General features: G+C 40.4%; 1 protein-coding gene across 1 annotated transcript in view; it reads left to right on the top strand.

Moving 5' to 3' along the window:
• Positions 1-15,880, top strand: part of astn2 (astrotactin 2) — a 314,654-nt gene that overhangs the window by 161,564 nt on the left and 137,210 nt on the right. The gene's annotated exons all lie outside the window — the stretch shown is intronic.

Below are 15,880 nucleotides of genomic sequence, written 5' to 3' on the forward strand. Positions count from 1 at the left end.
CCAATTTCTACTCTGAATTTCTTAGAAAGATAGTTTTATATTTAGTTGGTTTAATTAAACAAATAAAAAGCATGTATGACATGTTAAACCATAAAAGCATTATGAAATGCAAAATTAGCGATTTGGGGATTTAAAAAAAACTAACTAAAATACCTATTGTATCATTGTATCAATATGATATTACAACACAATAAAGTACACGTTTTTTGGAAATAAAACACACACTAACTCAACACTTAGTTTACTCTTGATCCTGCCTCCATTTGATACAAGTAAATGGGTGTAAAAAGGGCAGCATCCTAAAACCAATTGCCAGTCAAGGGCCCACACAAGGAAGCCTGTCCCTGCAATTGTCCATGCTATTAGTAATTGTGGCTGGAGCGTGTTTGCTTTTCTTATACTAATTGTTGAGTAAATGTAACATATTTCTATAGATTGAGTCAAAGGGTAGTACAACAAGCTAGACAACAACATTATTAGTGTGTAAGCAGAAGCCCTCCGTGCCTGTTGCCCCATCCAGGTAAATAATCCCCAGCCTCCAGTGCAGTATACACAATCAGCTCTTACAATTGTGTGCCTATTTATGCTGACATTTAAATTACCAACAAAAGCTGAGCATGCAGCATGATGGTATTTATCTTCCCTTGAGTGCCGTAACTCCCTTGTGAATTTTGCCCAACTAGATAAAGTCTAAGCTCATTAGAATGGATTACATCTATAATGTATGTGAATTTTATGTCACCCCGGTCAAGGATATGTTGAGGGCTGATGCATTATGTATTAGAGCTCCAGTAACTCAACTTAGTCTGTACACATGAAGATGCCAAAGATGGAGTTGGCACGTACGTGTTTGTGTATTCCTAATGTGTGCGGACACATGTGTATATCAGTGTTTCCTCTATGTTGATATTACCGCGGCGGCCCGCCATGTGGTAAAATTTCTGCCGCCACGGTATCAGAAATAGGGCAGACGCACAACAGGGTTTCCGCTATGTACACCGCGCACCGCCGCTTCTTCAGCTGTTTATGAAAAGTCGTAATTACCAAAAACGTAGCTAGTAATGTTCTCTCAGCGTTTTGTTTTGTTGTTAAACTGTGTGTAAAATGAGCGGTGATGTTAAATCACCCTAATGTACCGTGTATTTGCTGGATGGTTTAAAGGTAACAGTCGGTAGCTAACATTACCAGATAAGCCCGTACTTTTTGACGTTCAACAAAAATTCTAGAGGAAACAATGGCATATGCTTCCATCAATCCCTGTGTGTGTATGCGTTGTGAGATCAGTAATGGTTGTAATTTAATGATTGAGTAATTTATTCATCAAGACCCCAGTACATTTGGCAATTTTTAGTACCTCTGTTTCCCCCTGTCTCGTTGTCTTTCTCCGTTTTTTTGACTTTCCATCTGTCCTTTTCAGCAGCAAGATTATTTGATCAGTAATTGCCCTCATGTTGTATCTCCTCAGGGCAACCACATCCACTCGGCAGCAAAATTAAAGGTGTTCTTCAAAAGAGCTTTCTATTTCCGTCACTGTCTTCTAACATGCATTGTAGCACCCGTACAATAGCACTAATTGATATATATACACACACACAAACACTTTAACACAGCATACCTGAAACAAACTCTTTCATCCAAGTACATTCATTGCAGTTCCAACAACAGGGTAAACCACTTGTTGTAAGATGTCAAAGGGTAAATCACAAAGGGAGGCACTGCTGTCTGTGACATTTTCAAGCATGCTGCAATTGTGGCCACAACAATAAGCACTGTCAAAGTGTGTATTCTACGTTTTGACAAGTGACAAACACCTGCTTGGGCAGGTCTTGATTAAACATGGAAAACACAAAGAAGCTGCTTGCCATACACATGTGGACTGCTGGTCTTTGAATGCAACTGGCTGTTAAAACATGACTTTGCTTGCCATTTGACAACTAGGCATTTTGTTGAATTGCCAAAAAGTGAAATGTCCAGTTTCCCCATTGTAAAATGGTCAAAACACAGATATGCTTGTGAATTTTGACATGCATATGGGTGCCACAAAGTAACCATCACCCTGTGTCCTGTGGCTTATACTGTACATCCACTGCATTGATTGTTATCTCTGAAATTAGTTGTTTAGAAGGTTGGAGGTTTTAAAAAAAAATCAATGTTGCATAATCAACTCAATCTTTGGGTTTACAAAACCAAACATCATATTAATGGCTACTTGTTGAAAATGTATAGTCAAGGGCATTTTTGTCATTTGCCATTTAGTAGGCGGTGCTATACTTGGAAAAACCTGACCATAATATTAGAAAAGTAATACAAACTTTTTAAAGGATAAATATATTGCAGGTGACAGTAAGGTGCAACACGACAAAAAAAAAGAAAAGATCTTGCACAAATATATATAGCCTATCTCATCCACATGGGTGTGGGAGTGCTGCAGCACTGTCAGCTCACCTACCTCCCGTGGGTATGATTTTTTCATCATTCTAATAAAAGCTGGCCCTAGTGTTGTCTGTAGGTTTTTGCACAGAGATTCTAAATTTAAATTCTTCAGTTCGGCATCTATGTATGTAAGCATGCATTGCTGTATACCACTGTATTTCCTTATACTGTCATTGTTACCAACTCTTGCCAAGGTTACATTTAGATTAGATTAAATATGGTGACTTTAACACGTTTCTACTGTCGATTTAATTATCTAAACATGCCCACAATTCATGAGGAAACATACTGTATTTTACATATATTCGAGTCCATCAGTTTTTTTTCCCAAACATGTACACAAATCATAGACACAAACACACCGGCGGTCACACTTTTTTATCTTTTTTTGTGCTCTATCATCACAAGCGGGTTTTGTTTAACCGAACATTCTCACACCATCTCTACCATCCTGCTTCACTGTCACACTGGTTGACTGCCACTGTTGATTACCAGTCACAGTATCCATGTGCCTGGATAATCAATACTCTCTGCCTTCACCTTCACCCCCTGACTCAAGTGCTAACATGGAGGTTAGTGTATGAATTGCATCATGTTTTTATTGCCTGATAGCTGTATGGCATCTAGCAGACTACAACTTTGTAACACCTGATGATGTCATAACAGCCAGATACTGAAGATGTAATAAAATGTCTCTGTAAATGGGTTGAGAATACAATGCACCCATATATGTAAAACATTATACGCAATAAAAAAGAAAAACAAACGAGATCATCAGCAACATATAAGCAACAAATGAGCAACTCAAATAATATTCTTCATGTTCAATAGGTAGGAAGAAGTTAAAACCTTTTCTAGTCCTATCCCCTCTAAAATTATTCATAATAGAAATTCAATTTGCATCCATTAGTGTCCATGTAACTCAGTCGGCTTGAACAAATCAAGTCTTTTAGACAAAAACAAGAACAAAATAATAATATATTCAATGTTGGCTTATTTTCATCAAACCAGATCTTTATCCTGCTTAATTCTTTTTCCATAGTATCCAGAAGCTGTTCAAGTTGTCTCCACAGCAGAGTTAATTTGTGTCATCAGCTAAAATGTACTCTGCTGTGGCGACAACATGGAACAGCTTCTGTGACTATATAATAGGTGATTTTAATTTAAAAATAATATGAAATAGTTGAACCGATGATGTAGCCATGACAAAGTGATGACTCAAGTAAACTCTTTATTAATATGAGTTATTACATTATTAGTCAGGGTGTCCTATCTCATATACGTCATACTAAGAAGGAATAGATTGCGTCCACAACCTTTCCATTTATCATCATAACTAACCCCATAAAGACCTGGGAACCTCCTTAGCTGCTTTTGTTTTCCTCATTTCCTCCAATCTCACCTAATTGGAACTGAAACTGCTGGAGTGTTAAGGTATACTCCTGCTTTAGCCTTCCATCAAATGCATACAGTACTTGCATGTGCACACACACACATACACCTGTGAGACTTCTGTTGAGCCCAAAGACCTTGGGCAGAATGGCTTCTCCTCCTAGAAATTTTATATTAGAGAGTAAATTTGCATAAGGACAACAAATAACAATTTTCTGTCTCTGTACCACCATCCACACGGCCACAGTGAGATACTAGAAATCATTATAATGAAACACAGCATTAGGTTTGTTATACAGGTGGAAGAGTGAAGATAATTGATTTGTGTTCAAGTGATTGCCACTTGAACTGCTTTACATTTTTGGCTCTTAATTTAGAGCAGAAGGAGGGTTACAATGAGAGAGCAAAGGAAAGAGGTGGAGAAAGAGGACTCAACGGGGACATAATGTTGATACATTTTATTGGCAATCTAATATTGGTATTTATTCTGGATGGTACTATCCCCATGTGCAGGATCAGATTGTGTGTCTGTAGAAACCTGGCTGGAATGGGAAGGGAAGGGACTGTGTGAGCACAGTTAGATAATTGTTGTCATCAAATGGCCATTTCCAATCACAGGTGATTAGCTCTAAATTAGGCCGACAACATGGTCTAATCAGTCAACCATAACTTTTTGGCATCACTGAATAGGCTCTCACGAGTCTTTCATATTTTTGGTGAAATCTCAGTTTCCACACTCATTTCCCAAAGGCAAAGAACTGCAGAAGAGGTGGGTAGTTAATATCCAAAGAGACCACTTTACCATAACTAATCACACTGAAGTCTGCAGACAGAATGTTCAAAGTGCAGCCGTAATCAAGCCTCCAGCTCCAGCTGAACGTCAACATCAGAAATATGCTTATGCTTTTTCAGTGAAGCAACTTAACCTGTGTGCCTCATGGCCCAGGGTTCGGCAAAGACCAAATACAGACTTAACCCAAAATAAGGAGCCTCTAATGGATGTATAGATCACCACGATCACGACTACTCCAATATTACTTCTACTCCACTACAAATCTGATTATGCCATTCACAGGCAATTTCCCTTCCAAATACAGCTCACTTTATCTCTGAAACCAGCTTCTGATCACGAACCCTCACACCATCCATCAGCATCATAAACTTCCAAATCAATCTAGGTTCGTCCAAAATGTCAGCTCACTTAATGTGTGAAAATAGACAATTCTGTCAAAAAAAACGGCACATTTTGCAGCTCATATATGACAAACCACCTTACAGTATGTCTTTGTGCAACATGACATCATGACTTTGCGTAAACATACACGCCCACTTTCTTAAGTCAAGTGGCGTATTATCTGTACGCATTTTGATGTCTACGCTGTATACAGCGGACGTAAACATACACGCCGCTTGGCGTTTATCGCGTAAACATTAGGGGTGGAAAAAATGATTCTCTCTAGAATGATTCGATTATCGATTCTGATAAGTTAATAATCGATTTAAAAAAATAAATAAATAAAATAAAAAAGTTTTCTGCCGGAGCAATGTATGACATTTGACGAGGCTATGGCCGCTCTCGAAAAGCACTTTGTACCGAAAGTCAACGTGGTGACTTGCAGACACACATTCAGACAACATGTTCAAGGAGCTGATGAAACCGCTTCCCACTATGTAACAGCTTTGAGAGCTTTAGCCACGCATTGTGATTTTGGACAGATGGAGAGTGAAATGATACGGGATCAACTCATCTTGAATGCGTCTCTCAGTGCTGTAAGAGACAAATTACTACTTGAGAATAATATCACATTGGAGAGGGCTCAGACGATTGCATGTCAGGTGGAGGAGGCAGTTAAAAACGCTACACTGCTGTCTTCAGCCAAGACGGTTCCAACTGCTTCAGTGCAAGCGGTCAGAGCCACGAATGCTCATTTTCGAGGGAAAAGAGGCGCACGCCCAGCTAAGCCTACAGCTGCATCAGACCGTCCTGCATATACAAATTCCAACCAGCAGCAACACAAATGCTTCAGATGTGGATCCAATAAACACTTGGCTAATGAGAAAAGTTGTCCAGCTGTTTCAGTTACATGCAATAACTGTGGGGAAAAAGGGACACTTTGCCAAGGTATGCAAATCAACTGTTAGTGAAATGAGTGAAGTTGTTGTTCCAGAACTAGCCGTGCTCTGTGTAGAGGATGCTAAATATGTGGCAGCAGCTTACAAGAAAAGTACATGTACTGTGAACATTGAAGCACCAGAGGGAAATTCTCACGCCGTGGAGCTCATTGTAGATACGGGAGCTGCTGTATCTATTCTGCCAGAGTCAATGTACAAACAATACTTTGGAAATTGCCCACTCAGTGACCTAGAGTCAGACTTGACACTTATGCTAAAGGGGAGTTGCCTGTAATTGGATGTCTGTCAGCAACTGCTGCGATAGCAGATACATGCAACAAAGCTCGTACAGACTTTTACATTGTTAAGCTGGATCGCCTTTGCTGGGCCTGGACTTGATTAATGCACTCAATGTCAACATTATTGGAGGCAAAGTCATTGATGAAAATGAAAACGCGAAACCAAACTCTACAGTGTACAATGTTGATTCTGCCTCACCCCATCAACTTGGCTGTGCGAAAGGTTTCATTAACAAAGTTCAGACAAACAGTGCTGTGCAGCCAGTACGTCAAAAGTTGAGACGTCTACCACTGAGCATCCGTGAGCCGCTTACTCCAAGCAGGCATTGTGGAACAAGTGGATGCATCTGAATGGGTGAGTCCCCTTGTAGTAGCACGGAAACGTTCAGGAGGGCTGTGATTGTGTGTTGACCTCCGTGAACCAAATAAGAGTATGATCATGGACTGCTACCCTCTTCCTCATATGGAGGACTTGTTCTCAGCGCTAGCAGGCATCACACACTACAGCCAGATTGACTTGACCGCTGAACGCTGAGAGCCGCAACTTGACCACTTTCATAACGCATGAGGGCATCTTCAGGTTCACACGAGTCCCATTTGGCCTTGCCTCAGCTCCCTCTGCATTCCTGAAAATGATGCAGACAGTCCTGAAAGACCTGCCAGGAGTGCAGAACTACTTGAATGATATCATTGTGCACAGAGACTCAAAAGAAAAGCATGACGTGAACCTGCGAGCAGTCCTTCAGCGTCTTACAGATGCAAACCTTCAGATCAACTTTGACAAAAGATGTGTGATTCCAGTATGACATGCAGCACCGGCCTGGTAGTCAGAATGTGTTGGCTGACTGCCTCTCACGTGTTCCCCTTACCGACTCCAACACTGAAGTGGAGCCTGAGGAAGACCTATACACAGAGATAGCTGAGGTTTCTCCACTTCTTCCTGCACTGCCACTTTCAGAGTTCAAAACTGAATGTGAGGACTGTCCTGAACTTACATAGCTGCAACAGGTGAACCGTTCTAGGTGGCCTAAGGTGAAAAAGCTCTCCCAATGGATATACAGCCATACTTATTGGTGCGGCATGAACTCTCTGTTGAGTCGCCGCTTGTCTTCCGTGGAAGACGCCGGTTGGTTCCCAAGTCTCTTCAGGAGAAAGTAGTACATCTGGCGCACAAAGGTCATCAGGGTGTAGTTCACACAAAACAATGCTTGCAAGAACTTTACTGGTGGCCACACATGGATGACCTGGTCCACAGTGTGCTGTCATCATGCACAATCTGTCAGTTATGCGACAAAACAGCCAAAGCCTCTCCGGCCCCTTTACAGCCTGTGGAGCTTCCAGAGGGCCCTTTTCAGCAGTTGGCTATGGACATTGTGGGTCCGTTTGAACGTGGGACCTATGACTGCAGATTTGCCATCACCCTCGTGGACTACTTTAGTAAATGGCCTGAAATAGCCTTCACTTCAACAGCAACTACGGCCACAGTTGTGACATTCCTGGCCGCTATGGTTGTACGCGAAGGTAACCCCTGTGCCATTACAACAGATAATGGGCCGCAATTCACTTCATCTGCCTTTGCTGATTTCCTGAAAGAAAGGGGAATTAAACACATCAGGACGAGTGTCTACCACCCACAAGCGAATGGGTGTGTTGAGCGCTTTAATAGGGTGTTGCAAAACTGTGTTCAAGCTGCAGAGGTAGCTCATCGTTCATGGAAGACGGCAGTCACTGAAATGCTCCAGAGCTACCGCGTCACAACTTATGCAACCACTGGCGAAACCCCGTTCCAGCTTCTGAGAGGGAGACCAATGCGAACAAAGCTCAATGTCCTACTTCCAAAAGATGGGGAGAAATATGAGCACATCCGGTCCAGAGATGAAGATTCCAAGAGAGGCGCAAAGCCGCATACGCAAGCCTTTTCATGTGGGAAAGGGAGAGAGACAGTACACTGACCCTGTGACTGTAAAGAAACAGACTGGGCTGAACTCCTTCATCCTAAGTGATGGAAAAAGGTGGAACGCAGCACGCCTTTCTCGTTGCAAGGAGAATCCGCAGGAGTCACCACAACATGGGACAGCAGAAAACACCAGTCCAGAGACTTCATCAAAATCTGCATGCCAAAGAGAGAGTCAACCACCAGCCTGGACAAAGGATTTCGTGATGACATAAGTCTGAGATAAGAAGACATGTAAAGGCGGATCGCTGCCCTATTTAAAAAAAGAAAAGTGAAATGTGAAAAATTATATAATGTGAATTTGAGTCCAAGTGACAACGTGACATTTCTGGTTGCACTTACCTGACAATGCTTACTTTAATATCATGTTAAATTTGAGTTATTACAGAAGCCTTATATTTCATGCAATTACCACTGGCTGTTACCGGCTTACACTGACACTGAACACTGTTGATTGATATTTCATCATACAGGTTAGAATGTTTAGCTGTATGTAATGTAAACACACCTGGAAAATTTTGATTACAGAAGAACAGTGAAATGTTGAATAAGTCTAGTGAGTTCTGTTCATGATGAGATAGTAGCATTCCTATGAGTAACGGGGGAGATGTTGTGTCTGCAGACACTGGCATTTATGCATATGTTCCACCACCAGTAGGTGGCACTATGATTGGTGTAATGAAGGGAATGTACGGAGTGGTAAGAGTAGACGAAGTGTAGAAGGTGTGTAGAAGAAGAGTGTACAACGGAATTGAGAAATGCCACAAGTGTAAACGTAATGCTGAATTTAAGTAAAGTCTGAAAAGAAATATCCGTCTCCGTTTTGTCCAAGAACACAACAAACGTGACACGTGGGACACAATCCCCGGTCTCCTGAGTGAAAGTCTTGTGTTTGACCCATCCACCACCCCGACCAACCTCCCTACACGGATTTTTGCACTTTCATACTACTCGCTACGGCGTAAATTCACACGCAATCGCAAGGTAATGTAAGTCAATGAAGGCCAAACCGCGTTGATAAAAAGTGAGTATGCATCTTGATAGCACGCCAAAAATGACATACAAATTGGCGTGTCATACATTTGCCACTTCATGAGGTCTGCTTTGTGCCAAACTTTACCTGCAGACAGTTCACCAGTATCCAGCACGTCAAACAAAATCTTGGAGCGATTTTCCAGCTTTGTAAGTCATAAGGTTTTATACAAGATAAGGTAAAATGTAATTTCTTCAACATTGTTTGCTGGATTTAAAAAAAAATAAATGAATCTTCACATTTTGGCATTGATTATGCGATTTGGTCTATACCCTCTTGAAAGGCTGTTATTTTCTGCCCTAGTATGTCGTCGTAGTAATTAAATTTGACAACTCTTATCCTATTATATCTGCAGTTCAGTAAAGTAAACACCTAACTCGCCTGATGGCCTTTTAGAGGCAGATATGTTGTGTGTAATACAGTATATTGCATCAGTCTGGCTTCTGCTTGTTTTTGTCAGTGTCTGACAGAGATGGGGACTCGAGTCGCACTTAAGTCGTACAAACAGCTGACTTCAGACTTGACTCGGACTCGACCCAAAAGACTTCAGACTTGACTCGGACTTGACCCAAAAGACTTCAGACTTGACTTGCAACTTGACCAAAACGAGCTTCGAGACTCGTCAACAACCTGTTTTCATGCAATTATTGCTTTTTAATTCTAAATATATTCATGTATTTCTATTTTATTGGCGCATATACGTTGGGGAAACGTATGACGAGCTGCATGTCCCCTGCCCTTTGCCATAATGTACAACGTAACGCATGCGTTATGCCTTATGTGCGCACACTCACATATAAAAAAATGCATTGACGATGGCGACACCAAGTCCTCCCGGAGTTGTGCCTTTTGTCATTAGTTTTGCTTTCAATAACTTCGTAAACAGTGGCCGTAAGCTAACAGCTACATGCAACGTGTGTGGCACCAAGATAAATGATGCCGGATCAACAACGTCGAACTTCATCAGGCATCTCCAAACGCACCCAGATAGGTCAGTCACTTGCTAATATGAAAGAGACGTTACATTTAGCATATATCGTCACAGCTAACCATCGCAAAGTGTTGTGCTAATGCTGGGAACACCCAAATTGTATCTTTATAGTTAGTAGTTGCTGAGGTTCAGACATCCATGGCGCACAGGAGGCGGGACGCACGGATCCATCTCCCCATGAACAAACGCTGTGTCGGGTGGGCAAACTCATGTGATGCGTAATTGATCCGTGGATGATTTGTATGCTATTAAGTGAACAAGGTGTACCCGGTCCACCAAACACTGGGCTGTCTTAATTCTGCACATATTTACTATTTCATTATTTCATCCATGCGTGGCACAGCGGATCACCTGCCGTGGAGACGCTGGCCTCACTAACCTCTCCTCCTTTGAGTTGGATCTCCCTCGCGCTGGACTCAGTTTCACTGAGCGTACTAACACTAACACAGTGAGTTCAAATTGCTTATTGTGCGGAATTTGGACTGACACTGAGATGGATGTTGTTCTGTAACTGGTGTGGTGCTGCCACTATTCTCTTGATTTTCACTTTGACATTAGACATTTTTTTGAGTGAAAGAGACATTACATTTAGCATATATCGTCACAGGTAACAAGCTGACCATCGCAAAGTGTTGTGCTAATGCTGGGATTGCCTGGGAACAAGCAAATTGTATCTTTATAGTTGTATCCATATGATGTGACAGACTGAGGTTAATATTTCATCAGGTCAGAGGGCTAGAGGGATGTGTTAAGTAGACCCCATGAAGTTATCCTACAATTGATTTTGATATTGTACTGTATGGATGGTAGCTACAGGACATGCTTTGAATTCATAAGATTTAACAATACAGTGTTGGGGACAGATCAGATGGCCAGAGACTTGAGACTTGACTTGGACTCGTGGCAAAAGACTTGAGACTTGACTTGAACTTGCCCCTCAAAGACTTGAGACTCGACTTGGACTTCCAAAAAATGACTTGTGAACATCTTTGGTGTCTGAATAAAATATTATCAAATAGTATTAGATATACTATTAACCTTTCAAATGTATTTATTTAAATTAAAAGTCAGTTATGGTCTGTCTAACAAGGCTATCTAAAATGCACTATATCGTATTTTTACAGTCGCTGCATTCCATTGATGAATTATTTCTCTGCATTGCTTACTTTTCGTCAGGTCTGTTTCAGAAAGGTGTGGCCCACAGTTTCAAAATCCAACAGTGAGCCGCATCATCACTGTATGGGATAACTTTCTTTACTTTGTACTTGGAGCTGTCTGATGAAGCAGTAAAGGCTCACCTGTCAGATGTTTTTCAGAACTACTCTAATACACAAGTGGTGTTGGACTACACTGAAATGTGCTACCATACAGCAAACTCTCTTCTCCTTCAGAGTGAGGTGCTTTCAACCTATAAATCCCCCTGCAGATTTAAAGGGTTTGGAATAGCTCCTCATGGGGCAATAACCTTTGTCTCAGTTATTTATGCAGGCTCCATCAGTGACAAAGGGATCCTGAAGAAGATTTAGTCATCTAAATATAGCCATCTAGTTAGGGAGACAGCTTTTGACCGCAACTGTTTGGAAGATCTATCATTGTACTTATTATTAAGTACTCATTGTTTAATGTGTTGAAATCAAAAGAAAACAATGTTGAATTCATCAAATTCTTAATTAGATAAACTGATTAAATGACTCATTAAACTTAACAATGATGCATTAATTAATTTCTTCAGCATTGTGGCTCTTCAGGAATTTTAGCAGATATGTATAAAAACCACACCCCTGTTTTAGGGTGTTTAACACAGTTGTGCCTCTAAGTGCTGCACAAACATGTCGTCATGGGAATGAACAACAAAATCACACCATTCAATACCTGTTTATTAGCAACTGCCCCTGTCGATAATAAATATGGCTTTCCTTCAACTTGTGTGTGCTATTGTCCACTGTGAGGTACCGGCAGTCAAAGCGTATGGTATTTGGACATTTCATTGCAACTAACCCAAATTATTGTGGTGGCTGTGGCTCAGGAGGTAGAGCGAGTCTGCCTTTAATCACAAGGTTGGAGTACAACACTAAACCCTGAGTTACTCCCATTGGGCAGGCCAGGGCCTCTCATGGCAGCTCCGCAACCATTGGTGTGTGAATGGGTATATGGCAAATTGTAAAGTGCTTTGTCAAAGCTTATAAAAATAAATAAATCAATGAGCCATCAAATAAGCAACTGTTCCAAACTCATAACATAGCAGATGGATGGCACTGATATGGCTCATGTACCCCAAGTTAACTCTAGCCAAATGCCCACTGTACTGTAAATGTAAAAAGGAGCGCAGTTGCAATAGTGCATTAGCAGCTCAGTGAAGTTCAAGTTTAATGGCCGTCTCCCCATCCCCTCCTTGTGTAGTGTTTTTGCTGGCTTTCATTTTACTTGCAGTTTTTTTTATTAACTGATCCAGCACAGCTCCTCCTCTTTCCACTTTTTTTCTGGTATACTCACCTTTTGTCTGCTGCCTTTGAGCTCTCTGAAGAATAGCTACAGTCAGATTACGTTTCTCTCCTTAACCACAACCTTCCTTTTATAACACCTGCACTGTATCTGAACCAAATTTTTAGAGGCAGAGAAACTGACACACAAAACTGATTATTGCAAGTTGTCTAAAGGTTAGTTAATCCAGCGGAATGTGTAATCAACCAGACATATCACTTCCCATTAATTGCTTGGTCCTCCCTTAAAGGCATTTGCAGTAAGGAAAGAGACACATTTCCCTGATTACTTGCAAGGTACGTCTCAGATTACACTGTGCTTTCATGCTGGTGCACCTTATCTCAGACAAGGTGGAAAAGACTTTGTAAACATGTCCCCCTGCAGCCTTCAGGCCTACACACTTATGGGTCTACAATATATATGTTCTTATGTATAAGCTACATATTTAATTAAATTAGTCATGCTTAATTGAGTGTGATTGCCATTTAATATAGTGGCTGGTATTGTTAATTAGATTGTGTGGACTCTGCTCACTCCTAAATGAGCAGTGTCCAATTCCAACATACGGTTGTATGTTTGCAAAGGATTATTAATATTCAGATATAGAATTGTACATTTAAAAAAAAAATAATAATATGTTGACCATTTGACACTACTGCAACATCACAGGAGCCAAGATGAAAACAGGAGAGGACAGGTTTGCTTTCTGCTTTTCATCAAAGCTAAAACTTCCAATTTCTAATTGTTTCATGCTGTTACATTAGCACCCAATATCTCATTCAAGACTTTCAAGCTAAGATGAAAATGAAAGCAAAACATAACATCTATACAATTGTATTTAGTAAGATGCATTAATCACTCATGCACACTCAAATAATAACTGACTCAGTTGTTTACAGTAATGTATGATCAATTCCCATCCACATGGGCTCAGAAACATTTCCACTGCAGTTAGAATACTGATTTTGAATCAGAAAAGCAAAGATCAGACAGTATGATGGTAATAAATATGCTTGTGTACAAGCTATTCCAGTTTTGTTCTGGTATCTATGCAGAATTTGGACACATGCATATTTTTCACTCAAAACACGAAAACGACCTGCTTCATCTCTCATCCTAAAAGCGAAGACTCGGCTTTGATGCATATGCAACCTTTTTGCTACAGCACCTTGAGCCTGACCAAGGCCTTGGGGAATAGGCTAATCCCCACTGACAATATGTTTGCTAAACACAGTTGTTTAAGTTACGCTGAATAAGAAAAAGTAACCTTTAATTCTGTTGTTTGACACAATTTTATGTTAGGGTGAGGATCTGTTATGGCTGGGCCTGTGATTGAAAATGTAACCATGATGGTATTTATATCAGTTTAAATTCATGACATATACTTGCTGTAGGTATGAAAAAATCATATACTGTACTGTATAAACATTTCTAAGGTATGGTAATCGTATTACACTCTATGATATTATAACACAAAACTAGCATTATTTTTGTTGGATAAACAATTTTGTTTAATGTAGATACTAAAAACATCCAGTAATATGTCAAAATACAAACAGGGGTTTGGGGCATCAAGGGAATGAATTTCATGATATAATGCAAGTGTAGCATTTAGCTCTGTCACTGCCACTTGATTCCAGACTTTGCTTTGCTAGCAGCTCATTCAGCAAAGAAACACTGTTATTGATTAGGTTTTTGGTGTGTATGAAATATGTTGACCATATCCTATTAGCTGTTTCCTCTTGAACCAAGCACAAGCTAACACTTGTCAGCAGCACTTATTAGTGGTGCTCCTGGATGCAGCCTGATCCCATGTCCATTCTCCAATAAATTTCACTAACAAATCAGAGTTTGCTATGTAAATATTTTTTTATTGCATATGTTAGAGGGGAAATGGGCACTAACACACCTAACCTCTTACAGAATACTAATGAAAATGCCAATTCTAGCAACTGGCAGACAGAAAAAGGGAATGCAAAGCGAGATAAACTTCCCTACCTACCTCTCCAGTATGTAACTGGTAACATGTGACCTGACTGCACATGTGCAAGATGGATTTAATTACCGTTAGCTGTGCCTCTGGCAGTCAGGAATAAGTAACTAACTAGGTTAAATGTGTATCCAAAGAGTAGCAGTGGAGCAAATGGAGGTGTGTATGTTTGAATGTGTGCTTTTGCAATGTGAACAGAATACATGTTGGTGTGCCTGGGAGTATGAAATCAAAGGAGACAATTTTCCCAAGAAAATGACAGCATCAGTCATTTGAGCAAATGCCCCTAAAATGGTATATTTTACATTCAAAGCTCTCGAGCTAAGAAGGAAGTGGTGGGACGTTGTTATACAGCCACAAAGTCTGCAGAGAGAGGAGAGAGGAGTGGATGAACGGATCAATAAAATGTCAGACAATTGTAACACTGGGCTCCGTTTGTTTTCCATTTCAAACCAACAGTCAAAGTTTCCTTTACCCATGGCCGCAGCCGTTTAACCAAGTGGCTATTATTGTAACTAGACGAAGGGCCCGTTACCTTAACGAGGTAGTAATTTAAACCCAAACCATGATCTTTCCCTAACCAAATCGTAACCATAACCATTTTTAAACCTTGATTTGTAACTGCTTTGGAAGGTAACAATGTCATCCTTCGATGGGGGAAATTTGGATGAAACAAAGTGACCCATGGCATGGTTTACTATTGCTTTCTTTCTATTTTTCTTTTTTCTTTCTTTTCTTTAGAGACTTACAAATTGAAGATAATTATTTTTTTTTACTATTGCTTTTTTTTAGTCTCAAACTCTGAGGAAATGTATTGTCATTGATGTTATTGATGTTGACTGGCGTCCACATTTTAAAGTGGAGCCATTTCAAGAGTAGTTGCTCTTCATTTAGTGAGGGCACATGAAATAGCTGCAAGCAAATAAAAACATGTTTGTTGCTTCTCTGTGACTGAATCCTGGTGGTGTATCACTCTGTGAGTCGGTCTTAAACCTATAAACTCAACCAGTAAATTATTAAACACTAGGTGATAAAATGTGAATGGTGTTGCCTGGGTGGCCATTACACATTTTCCAGTGTTATGCCTCCATATACTGTAGGTCAACAGAAAGCATTCAGTAGCATTTATTTTGGGAACACTGCTAATAAAAAATATGGTAAAGATATCAGTGACTTAAGATTTCACAAATGCGCC

Source organism: Sander vitreus, chromosome 16 (assembly GCF_031162955.1).
Source record: "Sander vitreus isolate 19-12246 chromosome 16, sanVit1, whole genome shotgun sequence".
NCBI classification, from domain to species: Eukaryota; Metazoa; Chordata; class Actinopteri; order Perciformes; family Percidae; genus Sander; species Sander vitreus.